This window comes from Xenopus laevis, chromosome 2L (genome assembly GCF_017654675.1).
Source record: "Xenopus laevis strain J_2021 chromosome 2L, Xenopus_laevis_v10.1, whole genome shotgun sequence".
Lineage (NCBI taxonomy): Eukaryota > Metazoa > Chordata > Amphibia > Anura > Pipidae > Xenopus > Xenopus laevis.
The window spans coordinates 3,487,412-3,505,490 of record NC_054373.1 but is presented as its reverse complement, the minus strand read 5'-3'; the positions used below and the strand labels follow the sequence as shown (position 1 = coordinate 3,505,490).

The window sequence follows — 18,079 nt, the reverse complement described above, 5'->3', positions numbered from 1 at the left end:
ATATATATATATACAGATACAGAAATGTTAGTAGATATTATTCTTGTTCTATAATTGTTCTCAGAAAGCAATGAGTGTCAGTAATGTTCTTTAGCTGAGGGCTAGTCCTTCTGTAGAGCCAGAAAGAGCTTGGCAACCCACAGGCACTTGCTTTTCCGAGCACCATACGTCCCGTGTCGGACAGGAAGTCCCGCGTCCCACATTGTAGCCCCCATTCCAGGCATGATGTAACCTCATTGCAGTGCCCAGCACACAGCTGCCGCTGAGCTCATTGTTGGCATTGGTTCTACATATGGTTTAGTAATATCAATACTGCAACTGTATCTCACTATGTGACCATTTAGGGATGGGGAATTTGGCCCGTTTATTCCTATGTAACAATACACATTTAAAATAGATTGTTTGTTAAGGATCCAGTCCCCCGTGCTCTTCCTTTTTAGGTCTCTGAGGGCTATGAGTGTAGGTCGAAGCCCCAAGAAAAAAAAAAAGAGTGAAACCAAAGGACCTTCTGCCGCCTTCCCGACCCTTATGATTCACCATTGTGAGGCTGGTGATAAAGCATTTGGCCTTTGCTGAAATGGAAATCAAAGCAGAAGCGACTGAGAAAAATAATTATAGCGACGTTTGAAGGATTTCCATTTAGGAGCAAGAATAAAACAGAGCAAGAACATTGGGCAAAGCATTTAAAGGATTAATAGCGTTACACATTTGTGCCTGATTGGCTGGTGCCTCCCTGGGCTGGATAACTGGAGACAGCCAATCAAAGGCACAAATACTGGAGGGCAGGGTGTTTGCACCCTAATTAACTGCTTTATAGCACCTTAAAGTTACAGAATATTGTGCCCATAGGAATATAGGAAGGATTATGCCTCCGTCTGTAGAAGGGGGGTTGAATTAAAGGAGAACTGAAGCTCAATAAAGAATATGACTAGAAATGCCTGTACCATCCAAAGCCTCCACCGGCCTTTAACAGGGAAGATCTGTGCCAGGGAATAGGGAATATGACCTGAGAAGCTCCTCTCCTTTTCTGCTGGTACAAAGTCATGAGCCAATTTATTTGCCAGCCGTGGATTTGCAGTGAAATTCCATTTCGTCATATGAAACTTTTTTCGCGAAACTACAGTAAATTTGCAGTGGAAAAATTAAACTTTGGAAAAAAACTCTCATTATTAAAAATGGCCATTGATTTTATTGCATTTGGACAAAAAAGTCTCTATAAGAAAAAACGCCCATTGCATTAGGACAAGAAAGTCGCCCTAAGGAAAAACGCTCATTGGCTTTAATACATTTGGACAAAAAAGTCTCCATAAGAAAAAACGCCCATTGACTTTAATGCAATTGGACAAAAAAGTCGCCTGACTTTAATGCAATTGGACAAAAAAGTCGCCATAAAAAAAAACGCCCATTGACTTTAATGCAATTGGACAAAAAAGTCGCCATAAGAAAAAACTCCTATTGACTTTAATGCATTAGAACAAAAAAGTCGCCATAAGAAGAACCACCCATTGACTTTAATGCAATTGGACAAAAAAGTCGCCATAAGAAAAAACACCCATTGACTTTAATGCAATTGGACAAAAAAGTCGCCATAAGAAAAAACACCCATTGACTTTAATGCAATGGGACAAAAAAGTCGCCATAAGAAAAAACGCCCATTGACTTTTTGTGAATTTTGTGAATTTTCACCATTTCCCTAATTTTTTTGCACTTTCATGAATTTTTCAGCGAGGCGAAATGGGACAGATTCGCTCATCACTTTTAAACAGCACATGCCCTGGGCTTAGGGGCCCACTCTTAAATAAGTCACATTACATGGCAGCACATAAATCAGTACAGTCTGCATCAGAACTAATTCATAATCAGCCCTGTGATCAGCTTCTATAGCAGATGATTTCCCACACTCCCTAAGCTTAGCTTCTCCCCAGAGCCCACTGAGCATGTGCAGTGCCAGTGACTCACAAAAGATGGACTAACAAGATGGAGAGCTGCTGGGGCAACTGGATCATTCCTGTTATAGGGCTTTGGGCTGGGACAGTAAATTCAATGTATAAAATACAGAATTTCTAGCCGGATTCTTTTCTCCTCTTTGTACGTGGCCGTTGCTGATGGTGCCGAGTTGTATGAGAAATACTGATGAGATCCCTTCCCTGATGGGGTGACTTTCCTATTCACCGGTGCTGTTTTCTCCGCCGAGTGTTTTGGAGCAGAAGTGGGGAGTGATGAGTGTTCTGTGCGACTATTTGTGCATAAACACGACACGGAGAAGCTTCCATTAGCATTAAAGTCCTCATATAAAAGCCTCACATAATGGCCTCGTGTAGTCCAGACGGATTTCTGGCTCCCTACTTAACTCAGTGGGAATGAGGAGCGGCACGCGGAGTTAAGAAACGGCTTAGTACATAAGTAGTGTTTGTGTCCAGCGCTGCTGCCGCTTCCAGCTGTCATCAACGGGCAGACGGTATCAAAAGCGCCAGTTAGTGGCTCACGTTTGTGCATCTCCCACCCCTGTGTCTGATCACTTCCAGGGCTCTCGCAATAACGGGCAGCAGAGATCTCGCAATAACGGGAAACATTATTTTCTACTTTGTTTCATTTTAGCTGACACATAAATCACAGAGAATGTGCTGAGCTCTGTTCTCACCCGTCTCCCCGAATATCCAAGAACTGACAGTCAGTGGTCTCCTATTGATGCATCATTTGTCTGAACATGAAGCTCCTCGTGGCTTTTCTCTTGGGGGCTGCTATAGCCAAGACCCCCCTGAACTGGCTCTGCATTACTGCAAGGGAAACAAAACCAGAAAATCACCAAAATAACAGATATTTCTGTAATTGGGATCTTCATACCTTAAGTCTATTAGAAAATCATGTAAATGTTAAATGAGCCCAATAGGCTTAATTACTGTATATCTTAGCTGGGATCAAGTACAGGGATGGGACCTTTTATTCAGAATACCCAGGACCTGGGGTTTTCCTGATATGGGATCTTTCTGTAATTTGGATCTTCATACCTTAAGTCTACTACAAAATCATGTAAAAATTAATTAAACCCAATAGGCTGGTTTTGCCTCCAATAAGGATTAATTATATCTTAGTTGGGATCAAGTACAGGTATGGGACCTTTTATCCAGAATGCCCAGGATCTGGGGTTTTCAGGATAACAGATCTCTCTGTAATTCAGATCTTCATTCCTTAAATTTACTAGAAAATCATGGAAACGTTAAATGAGCCCAATAGTCTGGTTTTGCCTCCAATAAGGATTAATTACTGTATAGCTTAGTTGGGATCAAATACAGGTATGGGACCTTTCACCAGAATGCTCAGGACCTGGGGTTTTCTGGATAATGGATCTTTCCATAATTTGGATCTTCATACCTTAAGTCTACTAGAAAATCATATAAACATTAAATAAACCCAATAGGCTGGTTTTGCATCCAATAATTATTAATTACTGTATATCTTAGTTGGGATTGAGTACAGGTATGGGACCTTTTATCCAGAATACCCAGGACTTGGGGTTTTCCTGATAAGGGATATTTTTGTAATTTGGATCTTCATACCTTAAGTCTACTATAAAATCATATAAACATGAAATACAAGCAATAGGCTGGTTTTCGTTCCAATAAGGATTAATTATATCTTAGTTGGGATCAAGTACAAGCAACTGTTTTATTATTACACAGAAAAAGGAAATCAGTTTTTATAATTTTGGATTATTTGGTTAAAATTGAGTCTATGGGAGACTGGCCTTCCTGTAATTCAGAGCTTTCTGGATAACAGGTTTCCAGATGACGCATCCCATATCTCTGTGTGTTTGTGTGTGATATATATATAGATATATATATAGAGAGAGAGAGAGAGAGAGAGAGAGAGAGAGAGAGAGAGAGAGAGAGAGAGAGAGAGAGAGAGAGAGAGATATAAATATCAGTTCCATGCACCAGAGTAGAATGATGATTATTCTAGTGATTATTGTAGATGATTATTCTAGCGATTTATATTTTTTTCAAGACACAGAACAAATAACATATTGTGCATCAAAAATGATCTTCAATTTTAAAAATATGTATTACTATGCAGAATGTTTAAATGTTTTATAGATGGCACAGGTTTTCATTTTAGTTTTTTTAATGAAAAAAATATATAATTCATATATTAAAATATATAATTTTTGGCAGATGTAAAGAAGGGAGCCCCAAATTACAGAAAGAAACTCCCAGGTCCTGAGCATTCTGGATAACAGGTCCCACAGCTGTACTCCGTATAAATGAATATTATTACGTGCGTCCCTGTTTGTCTTTCAGGTTCTGTATTTACGAACCTAAATAACCTGTTAGATGAGAGGGAAACGTGTAGGAAAGGTGAGGCGTGACTTTCCCTTTCATCCCCAAACCCGGCAGAATTGTAATGCGAGGTTCCCGTCTCTCCGGTGCAATTATCAGCTCTTGCGCTTATTACAGCGACTGTGGCGATTGAATGGAGCGATAAGGAAGGGGTGGGCAGGGTGTAATGCACTTCTGTACAGGAACTTAAACTATCAATTATGTATAGAAAAGCTAAACAACTCCAGGAACCTTTCTCTCTACAGTCTTCTAATTACAGCTGAAACTTGTGTCACCGCCTATAATTACTGCCCTATAGCTGCAGCCATTGAACCTCTAATAAAAACCCTCATCCAACAATGCTGAGCCAGGCGGCATCTGGGTATAGAGATGAACAGTGCCCCCGAAATAGCAACCACGGCTTTTATACACTACAACTAATTGCATGGCCACAGATACAAATACTGTATATATATATTTATATATTTAGTACCATGTGTGTGAATGGAGCAGTGACGCTTGTCTTTCCCTTGAACAGATGCTCTGACTTACTAACAGCAGGGCTACTCATGGTATACATGCTTCTTACATACGGGTGTCTCTGTGGCATCTGGAGTGGCCTCACCAGTCAAGGAGAACTTATGAGTCAATTGCCATAAGAAGTCCCCAGGACATAAGTCCCCGCTGAAATAAGTTGACTCCTACCAACTGCCTGTTTCTGGAAAGGGTCAGGTGCCTCCAGGGCAAGGACATTGTAACTGTATCCTTGGTTTGACCTACAAGGAAGTCTCATGTCTTGGGGTATTCTACATATTCCACAGATGGGACCTCTCACGTACTGGAGGCTTGAGGTTACTAGGGTGGCACGCATAAGCTGCTTGATGGTATTTGATCCCTATGGTCCCCTGATGGGGCAAATACCATCAGGCAGACTACTGGGGATCAATTCAACCTTCAGTTGAGTCAACACCAGCATAAATGTTATTTAAAGGGAAGAAATATCAAAATATAGGCATGCTGGTACAGGTATGGGATCTGTTTTCCATAAACATATTAACCAGAAAGTTCTGAATTACAGACTGTCTCCCACAGACTCAATTTTATCCAAATAATACAAATTTCTAAATAATGATTTCCTTTTTCTGTTTTATAATAAAATAGTAGCTTGTACTTGATCCCAACTAGGAAAGAATTAATCCTTATTGGAGGCAAAACCAGCCTATTGGGGTTTTTTTTTAATGCTTACATGATTGTCTAGTAGACGTAAGGTATGAAGATCCAAATTATAGAAAGATCAGTTATCCAGAAAGCCCCAGTTCCCAAGCATTCTGGATAACAGGTCCCATACCTGTACTTTTGTTCTAGAAAAGGTGGTACCTCTACCTTCAGTCTAAACACTATAAGGCCTCCTGACTGGTGGAAATCAGTGGCTTCTGCTGTTGAACATGTCCTAGAGTGGGGATCCCCAACTTTTTATACCTGTGAGTCACAGTCAAATACAAAAAGAGTTGGGGAGCAACATAATCATTAAAAAAAGTTACTGGGGATGCCAAATAAGGACTTTGATTGGCCATTTGGAAGCCCCTATGGATTGGCAGCATACAGAAGGTTCTGTATGCTGCCAGGCTTCTAAGCCTGAAATTCAAAAATAAACACCTGGTTTGAGCCCACTAGGGGCAACATCCAAATGGTTGGTCAGCTACATATCACTCCATGTAATGGATACTTACCCTGGTGGTCAAGTGGCCTCCTCCTGGGCTTGTGGGGGCGCCCGAAATACCTCCGGCATGCGTCTGTTCCCTTCGAGTGCCGGTTTCCTTATGGCGCGCTTCAGGGTTTATGCGCCGGCTTGATGACGTCACGCGCAATGGCACGAAATTCAAAAAGTATTTAAAGGGTCTTTTGTAAGTTACACTTTGCCCGTTGTTAGGTTCTATTAGAAAAGTTCCTGAGTGTACTGTATATTATTAGTGAATTCTATCTGATCTTTTGTGTTTTGACCCTTGCTTGCCTACTCGACTATTCTGATCTCTCCAATCCTGACCTTAGCCTGCCTGATTACTCCGAACTCTCCAATCCGCCTTTGCCTGTCCTCTGACTGTTCTACGCTCTCCAATCCTGATTCTGGCCTGTCTGACTATTCTCAGCTTGTGCTGGTCCGGCCTGCCTGTTCCGGGTGGTCTTCTTCTTTCCAGTATCCTGGTGAGACGATCGTGCCCCTTTGCTCATCCAGAACCATTAGCTTTGCTCCTCTCTCAAATAAGACCTGGTGGCATCCAACTAGCCGAGGGCTCCTCCCGAGGTGAAAGGAGGCGCTTATAGGCAGAAGTGAGAGCCGTGACCAGGGAGCTTAGCTTGGGTTCTGAATTTAGGGTGCCGTTCATGACAATCCAGAGCCACTGGTTGGGGATCACTGTCCTAGAGCATCTCCTAGGTTCTCCTAGAGTTCATCCTCTTAGGCCAAACACAATGACTAATTCTTATTTATAGCTTCTAGGAACCTACAGCCAAATTAATGGTGAATTGGGGGTCTCTATCCCCCTTTTAAGTAAGTTTAAGTATGTTGTCACCCACCATGTTCACCACTAAATATATAGAGAAGGACTACCAACCAAGGGTTGGAGATATGCTCACAACTGTGTCTCTGGATTACTTTTTAGGCATTTGCGTGTTGAAATAAAGCCACCTGAAAAATATTTTTCCATCGCAATATTTTTTTGCAATTGTGTCTCAGAAGACACATAGGTGTCTCTTTCCAAGTTGAAACTAGGAACTACAGACCACCTACATTTATATGTATTTTTCTTCAATAATAGCCTAACTTGCTGAGTTATTATTATTATTATTATTATTAAAAATATCTTACTTTAGCATGCATGGAACACGTTTTTTTTTCCACTGGAAGCAAATGCATGCGAGGGAGCCTGAGAATAAAGAATCCCCTGTGTTACGGAGCTAGTGGTGGTCATGCAAAAAATAATATCAGTAATGTTGTAACAACACGAGAAAAGAGAGAGAGGTCATAAACTGGTTCACATGGAACACAATGGAGAACAATGTGAGCTTTGTCAGCGCTGGAATACAGATGCATAATTAATATCATAGTCTGTGTTGTGCATACACAATGTACAAAATGAAACAGGCTGAAAGGTGTAACTTGTTTGGAAAGCGTAATGGATCAAAGTGTAACGTACCCACAATGCCTTTATTATTACACAGCCGTATAGGAGGTTAAAACAGTCCATGACCCGCTCATCTGCGTATCGGCTGCGGGTAAAGTTTTACTCTTCAACTGCCAGAAGGTAAGGGCTGTATTAGAAATGCGGGGGGGGGGGTCATTAAACGTCATTGAGCAGCCACATCTCCCTGTTAGGTGGGTGTAGTGGATTTATCCATGTCATGGCTAAGGATAGTCATCATCACCGTCAGTCAGTTAGGCCATTGAGTTTTGAAGTCATGGTCATTGTAGGCCAGTTGCACCTGCTTTACACATGTGTCTGCCAATCCAACGGAAGCACCAGCCAATGTCCTCCACTTGAAGTTCTATGTCAACTCCCGCCCCAAATTTTTTTTTTATAGGAAGCAGTTTATGATATAATTCTCTGTTGTTACTAAATCCCAAAGATAAATATATCATAGTAATGGGGGAATGCAACATCTAATGCCCAGCAATGAACACCAGACACCAGAGCTTTGGATGAGCAAACCAATGTGATGTAGAATCCACCCCTACACCTGTTGTAGCTTTCAAAACATGTTTGAGAATTACTTTGTCATTACTTCTTCCAATGGACAACCAAGAAACCATGGCTAAATATCTATGGCTCGTGATGGGGACTTGACAGCCACTCAAGGCCCAACCTTGACAGACTTGTACAGTAGATGCCAGAAGTTCCTCTACTAGATACTGGTTCCAGAGGCAAGTTCTGTAAATAAGAGAAGATCCATTTTCCTACTATTTCGTATGGGCCCAATTTAACTAACTGAACTTTCTCTGTGACGTAGGGAAGATAATAATTAGCCTTGTGGCTTCAGACACTCCCAGTTGTGCCTTCAGAATGGTGCTTTGGTAGGGACGTCCCATATCACACCCATTTTTGCCCCTTACTAGAGGAACTAATATTTGGGCTTGACTGGGGGGCGCAAAAAAGTTGCATTGTGGGAAAAAATTGTGCTTTATGCCTACTTCATTTGTAAATGAATCCAATTGTCTTTTATCAGCAGGTATCACAATGTATCTAGGGGTAATTTAGTATTTAATGCTTTTTTAGCATAAAAAAACATAACACATCAGGGAAGAACGAAATATGTGAGAATGTAGCCAAGAAGAAAGGCTTGTAGGTGCCACAGTGAAGTCTACTGTATTCATTGTCACATCCACAAGAGAGGAACCTCTTAAACCAGTAATATAGTAGGAGATCAGGGTTGAACATTTATTTGCTGTCGTCATAAGGTGAACCCAGGCCCAATGTTGAACCTTAAGAGTCTGAAAACCACTGAATTAACCCAAACTGTTTAAGAACAGTAACTTCAACAACAACACAACTGTTAGTCCCTAAAGATTCATTTATACGTTATTGAATGCGAAGGATATTGTTGCCTACCCTGTCGCTGGAATACTTTCCTTCAAAATAGATTTGTAATCTGATCATATTTTTTACCTTGTGCTTTACTCAATACCTTATAAGGAACTAGCTGGACTTGTTGATTTATATCGGTATTTTTTATATCCTAAAAATATCTCCACCTGCATTTAATCAGGCAGTTAATGCAGAACTATAGAGAGCTGTTGGTAAATACACGAGCAGCAAATCCAGGACGGATGGATATCTTTGGATTTCCTTTGGTTGCAATGTGTCCCCTTTAATGTGGGATTATTTGTTTACAATAGATGTCTATGCTGCTGACTGTCAAAGATCACCTAACTGTCAGCGCCGTAGGTTACAGCTTCCCCTTTTATACCATGCCTCGTGTTTATTGGCAACGTGTGGCACAGCAAGGTCAAAAAAGCATCTTTAGCTTATGTTTAAGATGACAGTTAGTGACATTAAAATGACAGTTAGTGCCGTTAACATGACAGTCAGTGCAGTTTAGCCATAATTATCTGAATATATGTGCTAGAGAAGTTTGCACCCACTTTTGAAACCTATCTAAGAATCAGAGGGACTTCCATAGCCTGACTGCCCAGTGTACTGATAGACCCCCGACATGATGGACCTGCTTATCTGTAATCCAAAACAGACACGGAAAAGGGGAGGAGGTTGTTTATACTGAGCTCTTTATTTCTGTTTCAACTAACTCAACTAATTACAGGGGAGGTAGTAAGTGTAAAAGTAAAATGTGAGTTCAGAAAAAGCAGAATGTTGTAGAAGAAATGTATTTTGCTTGAAAATAAAAGGTGTCTGTGGGTGTAACTGCCACTTTAAATATGTATTGAATTGGATGACAGTCAGTAAAAGTGATGTTCAGCAGATAATTTTTATTGCAAAACCAGAACACTTTCCAACCATGGCGAGGTCTTTGCGATAGAATCTTGCCTAAGTTGACGTAATGGGATTCATATTCCTAATGTTCGACGATGTTCTGATGGGGGAGAATTTGAGCCATGAGATATGACTCCAGTCTGAGTTGAGAGAGAGAGAGAGAGAGAGAGAGAGAGAGAGAGAGAGACGGGGGGGGACATTTCAGCATAACAAATATGATGGCTAATTCAATAGAGCTTTGTAGCACCATGTTACAGGGTCAAACAATTGGCCATCAAGGCTCTTTATATGGGTTGTCATCCATATTTTTCTGGAATTTAAAATGTATTTTTATACCTTGTGTTCTAGAGATGCACCTGGGTTCCTTGTTGAAAAGTAAGAATTGCAGTGAGAATTCATTTGAAAGCTCCTTCTAAGACACATGGTCCTACATTATGCAGCTGGACCACCTTGTGGGCCTCCTCAAATGACACAGGGTGACTGTTATGGCAGTGCTTTACTGGAACTCTACCCTGGTTATAAGCTAATGTTGGACCCAAAATTGGACTGAAAGCTAAAATGTAGTATACATGGCTTCTTTACGAGAGGTCCTCATTGTGAAGTGTTACATTATTGATGCCCAGGTCAAAACATTTTTGTGATGATCGTAGCCACCTTCACCCAACCTGCCCTGCCTCACCACAATATTATATCTCCCCTAGAATTATTACAGGTTGGATGGACAATCAGTTGGCCCAAAGGGCGGCAATCATTTTTTGGGCCCTGAAAATGTTTTTCCATGAATTTGTGCAAGAAGATCACTTGAATATTAGAGAAGTTGTTGAGGAGGTCCAAGCCTCCCTTGGCCAGACAGTTGTACTAATGGCAATGCAATAGATGGAATAATTGTTTGAGGGAATATGGTTGTTTCCAAGCCAGTAACATCAATTCTAAAATTCAAAATGAAATGTAATGCTGGGAGCTGTACAAGTAAGTGATCACGAGCACAGTGCTACGCAATATGTTGGCGCTATATAAATACATGTTAATAATAATAATAAATGTGGCACATGCAGTTAAATTACAGGTAAAATATTGTTTCAGTACTGCGATTAATTGTGAGAATATTCAGAATGGATATAAAGATTTCTTATGCTAATTTTCCTTGAATTCTTTGTGAAAGTGGAATTTTTTTTTATCTGTGGCTATACAGAGCTTATTAGTGTGATTAGCACTTGCACATGCTGTTTATGGGTTTGGTTATTGCACATTATGTATAATATGCACGGCTGCTTTGATGTAAATACACTGAGTAATATTGTAGTTGTACAAATTCAGCAGAATTACGGAAGTCTCGCAGTCACTGAGGGCCCATCGGCCACTGTCGGGTGCTTTGCTTGGAGAAGAATCTCAAAAACAACTGTTTTTTATCTTAGACGTTGGACACATAAGTGTTTGTATTACTCTCGGTAGAAAGAGTATTAGTAGTTGGGTTTCTTTGCCTGTACTGGCACCTTCTTGCAGACGTCTTTCCACAATAGTTGTATTTATTTTAGGTGGCTCAGCACTCCATGAACTCTCTCCCAGGAATTCCAATCTTTTTTTTCTCCATTGTCCAGACAGTGTCTTTGGCCAACGAGAAGGAACCAATTCTCATTATTCGTAATGCTTAAATAACTTCCAAAATGCTTCTTGCAAAGGTTTATTCGCTGGTTACAAGAGTCCCAATTTAAAAGACAACACCATGACCAGACGGGGACTGGCCTACTCAAGAACAAGAGGTTCTCCAGCTAAACCCAGGCCTTAGTAGAACCAATCTTGGCAACTCTTTATGATTAAGCCCAGGCTCCTGCTAGGTCTACTATTAGCCATAAGCTTGAGCTTTTAGTAACTCAAGAGACAGAATTCTACTTATTCATGGAGTCCACTTGTGTAGCATCCAGATCAAGGGGGCATTTATGCTCTGTATGCTTTGCATTCTGGGTATATGTCATTGGAAGTATTGTTGTATGTAAATTGCAGTTCTATAGGCCTTTAGAATCCAACAACATTCTATTGTAGAGCCAATCACTTTTGCACTGCATTCAACTCTGGGAGCACTCAGTTTTGGGGTACCAGAATTTTAGTTGGAGCTTCTGCTTAAGGTGCAATGACCAAAATAAGAATGCCAGTCACCTCTGCTGTCCCCCCAAATCTTGAGAAGCAAAATAACGGTGTTAAAATGGATCTGCAGAATTTTGTTTTGTCTCCAACTAAAAAAAAAAACAAAACCTCAAAATGAAAAGCTATCAGTCTTTCTGTCTGTCTGGCTACCTACCTGCATACCCACCTACCCTCCCATCTCCCCACACCTATATGCTGGATAATAATACTATCTTTGTGCTCCAAGCTATTTACAAATCATTCTTGGCTTTCTAACTCTCATCAACATCTCCACATTTGTTCTACAAAAAAAAAAAGGAGAAATAGGCTTCATTTTTTCCTTTGTTTCCCAAATTTCCGAACCGTCTACGTTTTGTCCTTTTGTAACATCTCAGCCGCCTCCCACCTCTTTCATTATAAAATATATTCTACAAAGAGCTTATTTTTTTTTTTTTTCCTCGTCACCAAAAAAAGTCACGCTTGACTGATAGAGCAATGCTTTTGGATGGTGAAACATTATGAAAGTTTAATTTTTAATTAAATCTGAAATCCCAATTATAACTGAGAGATATTTTAACCTGTTTCTTTTCAGACTGCCTGGAGTCCCACTTCCATGCTGAAATCACTGCACCTTAACAAAACACAAAGATAAAGCTGCTTCGCCGTCTGGTGAGTAACCGCGACCTTATCATTGTTCTACACATCATTGTTATTAGTGTGCATGAAACAAAGAATTTAGTAATTGGACAGAGGTGAGGGAAGAACGACCTTGTGTTGGTACATGAGCAAATCGACATTCCTGCAATTTGTACAGTATTTTATTACTCTTTCTGGACGAGAAAAAGTGGTGCTTATTGCTCTTCTTTGTGTGGTGCCGGCTGCTTGTTTGGATGTAATGTACATTGTGTTGGATATATATCGGTGACAGGGCTAATTGTATAGAATTCTGACCCAGCGTGTCGTCCTTTTCTCCTGGCCTCTGTAAGAGCTCTATGAAGGTTGGATTTCTTCTCTATTGTCTTTCATTTTTTCTCTCTATGATTGGCCCTTGCCTGAAAGAAAGGTCCCATTATTATTCATGGCTGTTGGTCCTAGGTAACAAACCTTTATGGGGTACAACGATACTATTTTCACTTGGGATTGGTGGCTGTTGTTAATCAAGATCTTTCATTAGTCATCTGCTGGAGTCTAGTTCAACAATGGGTTGTTATTAGTTTGGCATCTCTAGATATGTGGCTGGAGATCAGCTAGATGTCTATTGGAGAGCTTTGACATAGATTCTTATGGAAGCCTGTCAGGAGAGGTCAACATCTGCAGGACTTCTGAGATGAAGTTGCTCGATCTAGTTAAAAAACAGGTCAATAGGTCCCCTTCTTTTTTATTCATGGCTGATGGTTCTAGGTGACAAACCTTTATAGGTTACAAGGATACTATATTCATTGTGGTTTGGTGGCTAATGTTAATCAAGTTCCTACAACAGTCATCTAATGAAGTGCTTGGATCTAGTTCAAGAATGGATTGTTATTAGCTGATAGTTTGGCATCTTTAGGATGTTCTACAGAAATGTGGCTGGAGATCAGCTAGATATCTATTGGAGATCTTTGACATAGATTCATATGGAAGCCCATCCGGAGAGGTCAACATCTACCCCTTCTTATTATTCATGGCTGATTGTTCGACGTTAGAAACCTTTATTGGGTACAAATATACTATATGCATTTGGGAAATGGCTGCTGTTGTTAAGCAAGATCTTTCAACAGCCATCTAATGAAGTGATGGTACCTCATTCAAGAATGCTACTTTGACACCTCTAGGCCGAATCTGGGGGTGTTCTACAGATATGTGGGTGAGGACTGGCTAGATATCTATTGGAGAGCTTTAATATTCAATAGATTCTTATGGGTGGCTGTCAGGAGAGGTCAACATCTGCACTACTTCTGAGATGAAGTAGTTGGATCTACAGTAGCTCAAGAACAGGTTGCTGTTAGTTGCTGTTGCTGTTAGGTTGCTGCCAGTTTGGTTCCTATAGGCCAAATCAGGAATGTTCTACAGATATGTAACTATGCATCAGCCAGATATCTAATGGAGAGCTATAAAATATATGCCTAGGTAAACAGGTCAACATCTACAGGTTGCAAAGATACCATGTTCACTTGAGAATTGGTGGCTGTTGTTGAGCAGGATATTTCAAAAGTTATCCAATGAAGGGGTTCTTAATAGCTGCCTTCCACCTCTAGAGTAGGGTTGTATTACAGATATGTGGCTGGGGATCAGCTTTAATGGAGAGCTTTGACATAGATTCATATGGAAGCCAGACAGGAGAGGTCCACATCTGCATGAATTCTGAGATGAAGTGGTGGGATCTAGATAAAGAACAGTTTGCTGTTAGTTGATAATTTGGTTCCTATAGGCCAAATCGGGCGTGTTCTACAGATATGAAACTAAGCGTCAGCCAGATATCTAATGGAGAGCTTTAAAACAGATGCCTATGTAAGCGTATTATGAAATGGCAGAATCTGAAGGACTTCTTGTATGAAGATCTTGGATCTAGTTCAAGAATGGCTTCATGTTGGGACATCCCTTCTCTACTCTATACGCAGTATCTACCATACCTCCCAACTGTCCTGTTGTTCAACGCACCACCCAGGTGTCTAGCATACCTGCCAACTGGAATGTTGGTGGGATTACAGGTGGACCTGGGCAGGTGCCCAAATACATACTCTTTTTTTTCATGTAAAATCTTGAAATAGTTTTGTGGAAAGAGGTGTTTTTACATGATTTCATGTTTATGAAATATGTTCCTCTGCTTTTGGTAATGGTCATGCCTATTATATTTGGTAACAGTTGTGTGTAGTGTTGTACCTGCATCTGCCTACAGATCAGCCCAAGGGTCCCCCCTACACGGTGGCCCATAGTGTTAAAGATACTGCAGCCCAATATACGAGATCTATATTACATAATGTTGGGGAACAGGGATAAAATAAGATGGCGGCGTTGATGAAAATGTGAAGCGTTCACACTCAGGAATGATAATGCTTTAAGTTCAGGCTCCATCAGTCCAATGAGTACAATGAGGGGCCCATTCCTTACGTAGCCCAAGAGTTATATCTCTGCTTTCTGCCTTTGTTTTGCTTTTAGGTTAGGCTTTTGGTTTCCATTTTATTGGATTTGTTTGAGTGCAGTGTTTTTTAAATGTTAACAAAACAAAACCTTCAATCCCCAGCTTAATGTATGTGCCAGAAAAAATGTAGAGCAAGGTCTATTCAAGTGTTCTCTTGGGTACATTATAATTATAAAAATCTATAAGACAATTGAAGGCTTCTCTTTCATTGCTGTGCTGGTGTATAGAGCTTCAAATGTCAATGTGAATTACAGAATGGCCAGGCCGCTGCTCTCTTAAAAGCTTATACACAAACGCTCATTGTCGGGGGGAGTTACTGGGCTGGTAAAGGACAATGAGGCATGTAGCTGCTGCAGAACATCTTAGTCAGTAAAGATGACATTCATCCATTTCAGGAAGGCCCAGAATAAATCAAGTGGCTGAAATGAACTGTAGCACAGAATCATATGGGCAAATATAGACAACTGCATCGTTATCCCACTGGCTGACTAATTATGCTGAGACATCTCTGAAGGATAACATGAAATATCTCAGAATATATTACTATTATCATATGTGTAATGGCTGAATCTCCACTCGTTCCTAAAACAGTTTAATTGACTCTGGTCCAGGTGGATGAGCCTCACTCCCCTTCACTGGCCAAATTTATGAGGGCAGTTTATAGATCAGGGTTTCGTCAACTTAAAGGTCAACCACCCCTTTAACCAATGGTGTCCTTGATGTTTATGGTGGGTCTCCATGATCCCCCTTCCCCTATGATAATGTCAAATTTGTTCCTAGAATTCTAAATAATGCAACTTTGTGTGTTTTGGGTTTCACTGACCAATGAAGGCCATGGGTTGTGCAGTGTTGATATAAAGCAGTAGTGTCGCCATCTTGACCTACTGGTTCCTACTTCATCATACCACACTCACTACATCTAAGCCTACTCCCACCATTGTCCCACACTCACTACATCTAACCCTACTCCCATCATCATACCACACTCACTACATCTAACCCTACTCCCACCATCATACCACACTCTCTACATCTAACCCTACTCCCACCATCGTACCACACTCACTACATCTAACCATACTCCCACCATCATACCACACTCACTACATCTAACCCTACTCCCACCATCGTACCACACTCACTACATCTAACCCTACTCCCACCATCGTATTACACTCACTACATCTAACCCTACTCCCACCATCATACCACACTCACTGCATCTAACCCTACTTCCACCATCATACCACACTCTCTACATCTAACCCTACTCCCACCATAATACCACACTCATTACATCTAACCCTACTCCCACCACTGCACCACACTCCACCCGTCTTGTCCTACTATCTCTATCTGTTGTTCTTCACCTACTAACCCCAATCCATCCTAAAACTGCTGCTCTTGAGGTCATTATATCTGTATATGCTGAAGTCAGGGCGAGTGACCCCTAAATGCAAACCCCCTAAAGCTCTACTCAGTTTTCCATTTGTAAGAGCTGTAGTGTCTGAGTAGCAATGAATGAATAAAATGATGAATAAAATGATGGATAATATGCTCAGTTAAGGTGAACTGGTTGAACAGGGCCTTAGTATAAGGTGGCAGTTCTGATGTGGCATTTAGTGTGGGGAATGTTCTATGCGTAATGCAGATATGTCCACAGATTCTGCTGCTCCATCTCTCCTGGTCTCCCCTAGTAACAGCTCAGTCTCCTGCTCCCATAAGATTTGTATCTGGTTTAAAGGAGAACTAAACCCCCCAATGTGAAAAGCCCCTTCCTACTACATTAGATACTCCCACCTTTCAAATGGATCCATCTTAACCTAGGGAGGGATGGTGGGAAATAAAAAACACAAGTAGGTCTGCCTGCATACACTTTGTTCCCCTGCTGATTCACCTCTTCCCTTTGTCTCCTTCCCCAGCCCTCCCCTCTTTTTCCCGCCACTGGCCAACTTCCTTTGTTCTCACCTGGCGACTAGGGCAGGCCAAGTACTTGGTACAAACCGGGCCCAAACCTGCGCCAACCTGTGGGTCCCATGGGTATCAGGCCGGCCCACACATCACTAGTCCAACTGGCCAACTAGGCCACGCCTGTGAGTGAGGCCCATAGTGGCACCCAGGGTGCAGTAGGAAAGTGCAGCAGCTGTAGGAACGGTGCAGACTGGGAGGTGCCATCTCTCTGCTGCCGTCAAATAGAAAACTCTTATGTTAATAATCAGTTCTGAACAGAATTAGCCTCCACTGCAGGTAAGTAGCTCTGCCCCCCCCCAATGGAACAAATCAGCATATTTATTCTCTAGTTGAAATTATATAATCCCAATAATCGTCTCTGTGTTTCCATATGACTCCCCTGCACATTTGTTCCCAATCAGAAAAGGAGCGGCCATGTGGGCTACAGAACTGGCCAGAGATACTGGAGTTTTTTACTTACAGGTAAGAAGGAGGCGCAGTCACATCTCCCCCGGGGCAGTCTCTTAATGAGACATTTGTTTTAGAGAAGAGATGAAATAAGACTTTGTATTTCTGCTCAGGAACAAAAGGCATTGGCTGATTCCTCCTGTAACATTAAACCCCCGGCTTGTGATTCATTTCCACTCATTTCAGAGATCAGTAGAAAGTACAGAGATTCTGCTTGATGACCTTCCTAGTGAATATCCCCCTCATCTGTAAACTAGAGACAAGAGCTGTTTCCATGTCAACAGCCTGAGAGATGTCACTAAGCGCCGGTGCAACACCCATTGCCCAAAATGAGAGAGTCCGGGTGCAGTGATATGTTAAAGAAAGACTTTATATTTTTATATAAACTCGCTCTCAATCTGTGGGGCCAAATACTGAACCTCAAAATGGGGGAGCGGGGGATTGAACTTAAACAACCAAAAAATCATTAATATACTCTATATAGACTGAATTGCTGTGGCTTCACTTTGTGTAAACTTCATCTTTAAAACCATTTTTACTACATTGCAGATGGACTTACTCTAGAAACCTTGCAGTTGGTCCTCACTTCTTCTTTTTTTTTAAATGATTTCGCGTTCTGT

General features: G+C 41.2%; 1 protein-coding gene across 3 annotated transcripts in view; it reads left to right on the top strand.

Moving 5' to 3' along the window:
• Positions 1-18,079, top strand: part of zbtb20.L (zinc finger and BTB domain containing 20 L homeolog) — a 449,779-nt gene that overhangs the window by 172,951 nt on the left and 258,749 nt on the right. For all 3 annotated transcript variants that reach the window (XM_041581419.1, XM_041581418.1, XM_041581417.1), the window contains exon 4: positions 12,513-12,589. The gene's annotated coding sequence lies outside the window, so the exon portion shown is untranslated. The remainder of the gene's footprint in view (positions 1-12,512; positions 12,590-18,079) is intronic.